Source organism: Myodes glareolus, chromosome 9 (genome assembly GCF_982192425.1).
Source record: "Myodes glareolus chromosome 9, mMyoGla1.1, whole genome shotgun sequence".
In the NCBI taxonomy this organism is placed as follows: Eukaryota; Metazoa; Chordata; class Mammalia; order Rodentia; family Cricetidae; genus Myodes; species Myodes glareolus.
Window position 1 is genome coordinate 5881792 of NC_142034.1, and position 7351 is coordinate 5889142.

The following is a 7351-nucleotide window of genomic DNA, read 5'->3' on the forward strand; positions in this document are numbered from 1 at the left end:
GCGGGGTGTACAGGAGAACAGGAAACAGCTTCTGCCCCTTGGGAAGGCTTCTTGCTGTCTGGAAGGACTCAGCTGACAGGGGGGGCGAAAGTCTTGTCTCTCAGCCCATGCACTTGAACGTGAGCCGTGACTTGCTTTATCTTCTGGGCCCTGGCACAGCAGAAAACATGCTGGAAATCCAAAGAATAAATAAATAGCAGTCTTAGAAAGCAGGACAAGCACGCGGGCCAAGAGTAAACTGTGAACTGAAGGAGGCTGCTGGGTGCTGGGAGGGCAGCGCTGGCCAGACCTTTCCAGGGAAGGAGTGTGCCAGACTGGTGGCCTCCCAGCTCACATTTGGTCTTGGCGCTGCTGTGTGACACTGGGCAAGACGCTGAGAGCCTCGATGTTAAAACAGGAGGCCTGGTGTGGGGATGCTCCCAGCTCTCGGGAGGTTAAGGGAGAATGATGGAGAGTTCGAGACCAGCCTGGACTAAACAGCAAGACACCATCTCAAAAAGAGAAATAGTAACTTCGTTAAGCAAAAATGTGTCTTGCAAGGCAGGGAGGAGGAGCATGGCGGAAAACAAGAGGGGCGTTGAGAACAGCGCGGGCTGGCTGGACGCTGAGAACCAGGACACGGGAGGAATGCTGAACTGCCTAGCAGAATCCTGCGAGAGAAGTTGCAATGAGAGGGCTGATCCCTGGGGAACCGGATCCAGCCAGAACCAGTTAGTGGGGTATGGGAGGGTCATGACGGGGCACCATCCCTCAGAAGACCTCCGCACAGTGGTCTTGAGAATGGTAGAGCTGGAAACTGGAGCCATGCTGGAACAGACATTGCGAAGGACCCTCCCCGCTTCCTATCTTCCAGAGAAGGACGTGGGCCATCACCCCCCACCCGCTGGGAACGAGGGTGGAACGGGGCAGGATTCCGGCGACTGGGTTTTAAGCCAGAGGCAGGGGCTTTGAATGTCTGGAGCAGAGAACAAACAGTGCTCCACAGGCAGCCAGCCTTCTTATTGAAAAGCCGAGCAACTGGGTCAGCTCCCCTGGTGAGCGCAAGCTGAGAGCCATCGGGATGTGGGCAACGGAGGGGGGGGGTGCGTTGCGAGGAGACGGCGGCCTCTTCTCGAACAAAGATACCAGCAGTACAGACTCACAGTGGCCCCTGCTGGCTAAAGCGGGAACTTCACCCAAGAAAGCAACCATCTCTGGCTCGCCAGCTTCCGGGCTAGGGGATTGGGGGGAGAGGGTGGGCATAGGGTCGAGGCGGAGGGAGCAGAGCATTGGCTCCACCTTACTCCAAAAGGGATGCAATCTTACTGAAACCTGAGACAAAAACAGAAGTGTACATGCCTAAACTACAGGAAATAAATATCTTCCTGCAGTTGCCAAGTGGAAAAAGTTAATAAATGAAGGCGTTGGCACCAGATAACAAGTGTGTATAATCCCAGCATTTGGTAAACTGAGGAAGGAGGATCCTACGTTCAAAGCCAACCTTGGCCACTATGTCGTGAGTTCCAGGCCAGCCAGAGTTATATGGGGGCACCCTTCTCTAAATAAACAAACAAACGGGGGAGACGGCTTAACCACTGAGTGATTGTCTGGCACAAGACTCAATCCGATGCCAAGGACACAGATAAAAAGATGGGCGTGACGGTGCGTGCTTAGAATCCCAGGAGGATCCTGGGGTTTGCTGGCCAGCCTCCCCTAATTGGTTAACTGCAGGTCCCAGGAGAAGACCCTGTCTCAAAACACAAGTGAATCTCTCCTGAGAGACATAAATCCCAGCACTCAGGAGGCTAAGAAGGGAGAACGGCTTTAAATGCAAAGAAGCTACAAGGCGAGACCCTGCGCAGAGAAAGCGGGGGGGGGGGGGGGGGTGTAGTTAGTTTCTGTTCTGTTTTTGTCAACTCAACACAAGCTAGGGTCATCTGGGAAGTAGGAACCTCAGGAGGAAATGCCTCTAGGAGGTTCCTGCAGGCAAGCCTGTAGGGCAATTTTTTCCTTCCTTCCTTCCTTCCTTCCTTCCTTCCTTCCTTCCTTCCTTTCCATCTTCTAGGGAGGCAATGTTTCGAAACAGGGTTTCTCTGTGTAACAGCCTTGGCTGTCCTGGAACTCTCTCTGTAGACCAGGCTGGCCTTGAACTCACAGAGATCCCCCTGCCCCCTGCCTCCTGAGTGCTGGGGTTAAAGGCATGCGCCACCACGGCCCAACCTGGCTTCCCTTTATGATTAATTAAAGTAAACCCTCTCCTCCCCAGGTTATTTTCGGTCCTGGTGTTCATCACGGGAACAGAAGATAAACTAGAACAGGTAGATGTCCCCCTTAGGAGATGGCCAACCCACCACCATTTGTTCTCCATTGGTGCTTTTCCTGGGTCTGCTGTGTCCCGAGCCTGCCCTGAGAAAGACAGGTCCAGGGTAGGGAGAGCGAGGGTTCTCCTGCTGTGGCCTTGACTAAGGGGCCCAGTTTGACACCAACAAGTTAGATGGGCAATGGCAAGCTCCAGGCCTACCCACCCGGCTTCAGCGTCACACCCATCAAGCAGGCTGTGAAGGAGCCCTAGGCCTGTTTTCTCAACACCTTCGAGCAGGGCTGGAAGTGAAGCCTGTGGTTAAGCAGGTGCTGAGCAGGCAACGAGGGCCCACACTGGCCTCTGCCAGGGCTTCCATATAGTTCCCCGCAAAAGCCCATGTTTGTCTGTCTATCCTCAGAGAAAGGCCAATCCAACACCTCACTCCCCCCCATCCCCCAGCCTCAGCGCATCTACGCTGTCCCATGTCTAGATACATTAATACGATACAATAAATGCATTTCAGAAAGAGTGGAGAGAAGAAAAAGAGGAAGAAAACCTGGCCTAAGTGCTTGCTCTCCCAGCGGAAGTGCAACAGCCGTGTGAGGTCACCAATACCAATAACTAAACACCCCCGCCCTGCTGTCCAGTCCCATTGTGTGCCCAAGGAGGTCAAAAGAGGGCGTCAGGTCCCCTGGAACTGGAGTTACAGACCCCTGTGAGCTACTGTGCGGGTGCTGGGAACTGAATCTTGGTTCTTTGCAAGAATAACAAGAACTCTTAGCCACTGAACCATTTCTCCAGTCCCAAGATAGGGGCTTCTGTAGGCTGGAAGCCAAGCCCACAGTCTCCTCGGTCCCTACCTGAACAACACCGCGGAGCCACCATCCTTCACAGTTTGACTGTCTCCAGCCTCGGCTCTTTCTCCACCACAGGGCAGCAGTCCCTGGCCTCTCCAATGGGAATGGTGCTGTTTCTCTCAGGCTGCTCTGGTCTCCTTTCCAGAAGCTCCCTCGACAACTTTTCCATGGAAGGTACCTTCTTTGGGTGTGGCCAGATCAAGCCCAAGTGAATACTGTGGTGGCCATACCTTGGAAAGTTTGAGAGGAGAAGCCCATCTCTCAAGACCCTTGGCCCTTGGGGCTAGAGAGATGGCTCAGCCGGTAAGAGGACCCGGATTCAGTTCCCAGCATCCACAGGGCGGTTCACCACTGTCTGTAACTCTGTGGAGATGGCAGAGACAGACAGCACATCCAAGAGTGATTTTTCTGTCTTTGTCGTTGTTGTTGACCAGTTCTCACTGTGTAGCCCAGGCTGGCCTTGAATTTACGACCCTGAAATGACACCATCACACAAACCCACTGTGACACTCAGCTTTGAGATCGCACTTTGAAGCTGATTCAGGATTGCCTGATGGGAAGTGTGTGTGGCAGGGTGGGGGCGGGGTGACAGAGGGCAGCAGAAGTGACTCCGGGATCACCCTTTTCTAAGAGGAACAGACAGGAAGATCAGTCTGCACACGAGTTCTATTGTGTGCATGGAGGTGGTGGAGAGAAGAAGGAGGAGGACCAGGGATAGGGCAGAAGCCATGAAGCTGCAGGAAGTGGCCAGCTGTGTCAGCTTTCCAGCTCACGGCTTTGAGGACAGATGGCAAGGCGGGGCCTGGGGACCTGAGCGGCTGCTCTGGAGGAGAAGGAAGCCTGCTTGGGAGGGTTGGAGAGTGAGGGCAAGCAGAGGAGAGCCCTAGAACACATAGGTCCCGAGACCGACTGCAGCAACGACCAGACAGGAGCAGAGAAGAACCAGTGCAGCAGATGGCAAGGGGGAGAGCCATAAATAAACAAAAGAGGGTACCCTGCCCATCTGGGCATGAGTGCATTTTACCAAGTACTGGAACTTGTAAGCCACAAGAGACTGGGAAGATCGGAGCCCATCTGGCGGGTTCAGTGAGGGCACACATTCCAGAGCACAGATGTTCCTTCCCTGGGATGGAAGTGAGAGGGGTCTGACAGGTTCTTTTTTTGTTTGGTTGGGCTTTTTGGTTTTTTTTGGTTTTTTTGTTTTCTTGTTTTTTTTTGGTTTTTGGTTGTTTTTTTTTTTTTTAGCTTTTTGCTTTTTGGTTTTTTTGTTTGTTGTTTTGGTTTGGGAGGGGGGCATTGAGATAGGATTTCTCTGTAGCTTTGGAGCCTGTCCTGGAACTTGCTCTGTAGACCAGGCTGGCCTCAAACTCACAGGGGTACACCAGCCTCTGCTTCCCGAGTGCCCAGTGTTTGTTTGGTTTTTGAGGCAAAATTCTAGGCTGGCTTTGACCTCCTTATGTAGCCTAGGGTGGACTTGAACTCCTGATTCTCCTGATTCCAAAGTTTTTAGATTGCAGGTATGCACCACCTTGCCTGCTTCATGGTCTCTTTTATAGGGCCCCAATCTACTCAGAATGATGGTTCACGTCCATAATCCCTAACCGTGGGAGGCTTGGCTGAGAGGATTGTCACAGGTTCAAGGCCAGCCTGGGCTACATATTGAGTACCAGGCCAGCCTGAGCTATATAGCAAAAACCTTATCTTTTAAAAAAATTTAAAAGTGCATGACTGTTTTGTTTGCATGTGTCTGCATGTCGTGTGTGTTCCTGGTACTCTCGGAGATCAGAAGAGAGTGTGGGACATGAGTGCTGGGAACTGGACCCCTGTCCTCTACAAGAGTGTGGGAATTGCTACCCCGAGTTATATTTCTCTGCCCCCATTTGAGGTGCTTATCTGCAGAGAATCATAACTTCCCTCTGCTCCTGGAGTTGGATGAGAAAGTTTCAGTGCATGTGATTATTCCTTGATCCCTACTGGGGACAGGTGAAGGTTGAATGCACGTGATCCGTCCTTGACCCCTACTGTGGTCAAGTGACAGTCCCTCCTTGGGTCAGGTGACAGTCCCTTCGAAGCCCCCTCCCCATTTGGTGCCATCGTATAAAAGCTAGCCCCTGCAGAACAATAAACAAGCTGCTGTTTCACCTCAACCTCGTGCTCTGTGGATTTCATTCAACCTGGACACCTTCCGCCGAGACTCGTGGTTCTAGCTGGCGCGGTAATTGGAGGCTCCCACCGAGATCGGAAAGGTGAGGATTGTGGACCGGGTCATCCTGTTGTCCGGACCAGGATGCATTGGGGATTAAGATATAATTAAGAAATAAGAGATACTTAAAAGAATTAAGAGATAATTAAGAGATAAGAGATAATTAAGAAATGGGGAATACCTCGGGTAAATCAGAGCTAAAGTTTCAGTTAAAGAGGTTATTGAAAGAGCAGGGAACAGCTGTAAAGACTAAGACTTTGGGTGATTTTCTTAAAACTACAGAAACGTGGAGTCCCTGGTTCATCACCAGTGGAGCCCTCAATATTTCCGAGTGGGAACAGGTTCACAGGGATCTTCAAAAAACTTTGAGAAAGGAGGGGCCTGAAGTCCTGCCAATTGCCACTTTCTCCCTTTGGAGACTGATCAGGGATGCTTTGCTTACAGAGAAAGTCCGGTTAAGCAGGCCTTGGAAGCAACAAAAGAGGTGTTATCTGAGATTCAAGATAGTGAGGCAAAGGCTTCTCTTTGTTCTGATATGGCCTCTGATAAGGAGGCCAAACTGCTCGTGGGTAAGGTAGAGGAGTGAAAGATTAAAAAGAAAAAACCTCCAGACAGGAGGGAGGGGAAAATGAGTCACGGGACAGTTTCCTCTCAGAATTTAGGGGCTCGTGCCAAGCTCACAATTTTCACCTACTGGCGTTTTTTGGCAAGGGGGACCCATTTATTGGTTACATTTACCCGCCTCCCCTAAGAAGGTAGTGACCCCATATTATGAAATGGTGCTACAGCTTCTATGGAAGGCATTTGATTTTAGTTTACAAGTTTTTGGCAGGATTCCAAATAAATTTCTAATCCCTTATCAAAAAGAGGAAATAACAAGGCTACAGACGGTTCAAGATGGATGGACCTTGTTCATTGCAACCACTGGAGCCAATTTTGATAACCATTATCCTGATTCTCGTTTAATTTCATTTTTAAAGAATCATCCTGTTATCTTTCCAAGAATTATTAAAACTTCCCCCATTAAGGGAGTGCGCTCAGTGTTTACTGATGGTTCTTCCAAGGGCTATGCAGTGGTGGTCTCTAGTTCAATTAAAGAAAAGCAGCCCATAGGTCCAATTTCTGCCCAAGCTGGAGAACTCACAGCCTGCCTTATGGCCTTTCCTCTTTTCAAGGATCAACCCTTCAATTTGTATACTGATAGTATATATGTGGCAGGGATTGTTGGGCCATTGGAAACCTCGCCATATTTATTACCTACCTCTCAGGTTTTCCACCTTTTGGTTCAGCTGCAAAGTCTTATATGCCAAAGAGTGTTTCCTGCCTTTGTTGGCCACATTCGGGCCCATATTGATCTGCCAGGGCCCTTGGCAGAGGGAAATAAGCTTGCAGATTCCCTCACCCATCCAATGGCATTGTTCCTTTCTGAGGAACAACGAGCCCATCATCTTCATGAAAAGTATCATTTAAATGCCTCTTCTCTAAAGTTTTACTCTGGCTGTACTCTAGCCACAGCTACTCAAATCACATCCCAATGTCCACCATGTGCTCCATTTCATAATGCCCCCAATGAAGGAGTTAATCCTCGAGACCTCCGTCCTAACCACCTTTGGCAGATGGATGTTACCCATTTGTCTCAAGCTGGCAGACTTAAATTTTTACATGTTTCTGTAGACACTTATTCCAAGGTAATTTATGCCTCCCTACATTCAGGAGAAAAGATTAAGGACGTTATTGCTCATTGTCTACAGGCTTTTGCCTATATGGGCATTCCAGATTTTCTCAAAACAGACAATGGAAAAAAAAAAAACAGACAATGGACCAGCTTATATCAGCCAAAGGTTTGCAATATTCTGCCAAGAACATCAAATTACAGATACCTTTGGAATTCCACATAATCCCACAGGGCAGGCCATAGTGGAGTGCACGCATGCTACCCTTAAACAATTTTTTTGTAAAATAAAGAAGGGGGAGTACATCACCGCCCAAAATACCCAGTTATCTACAATT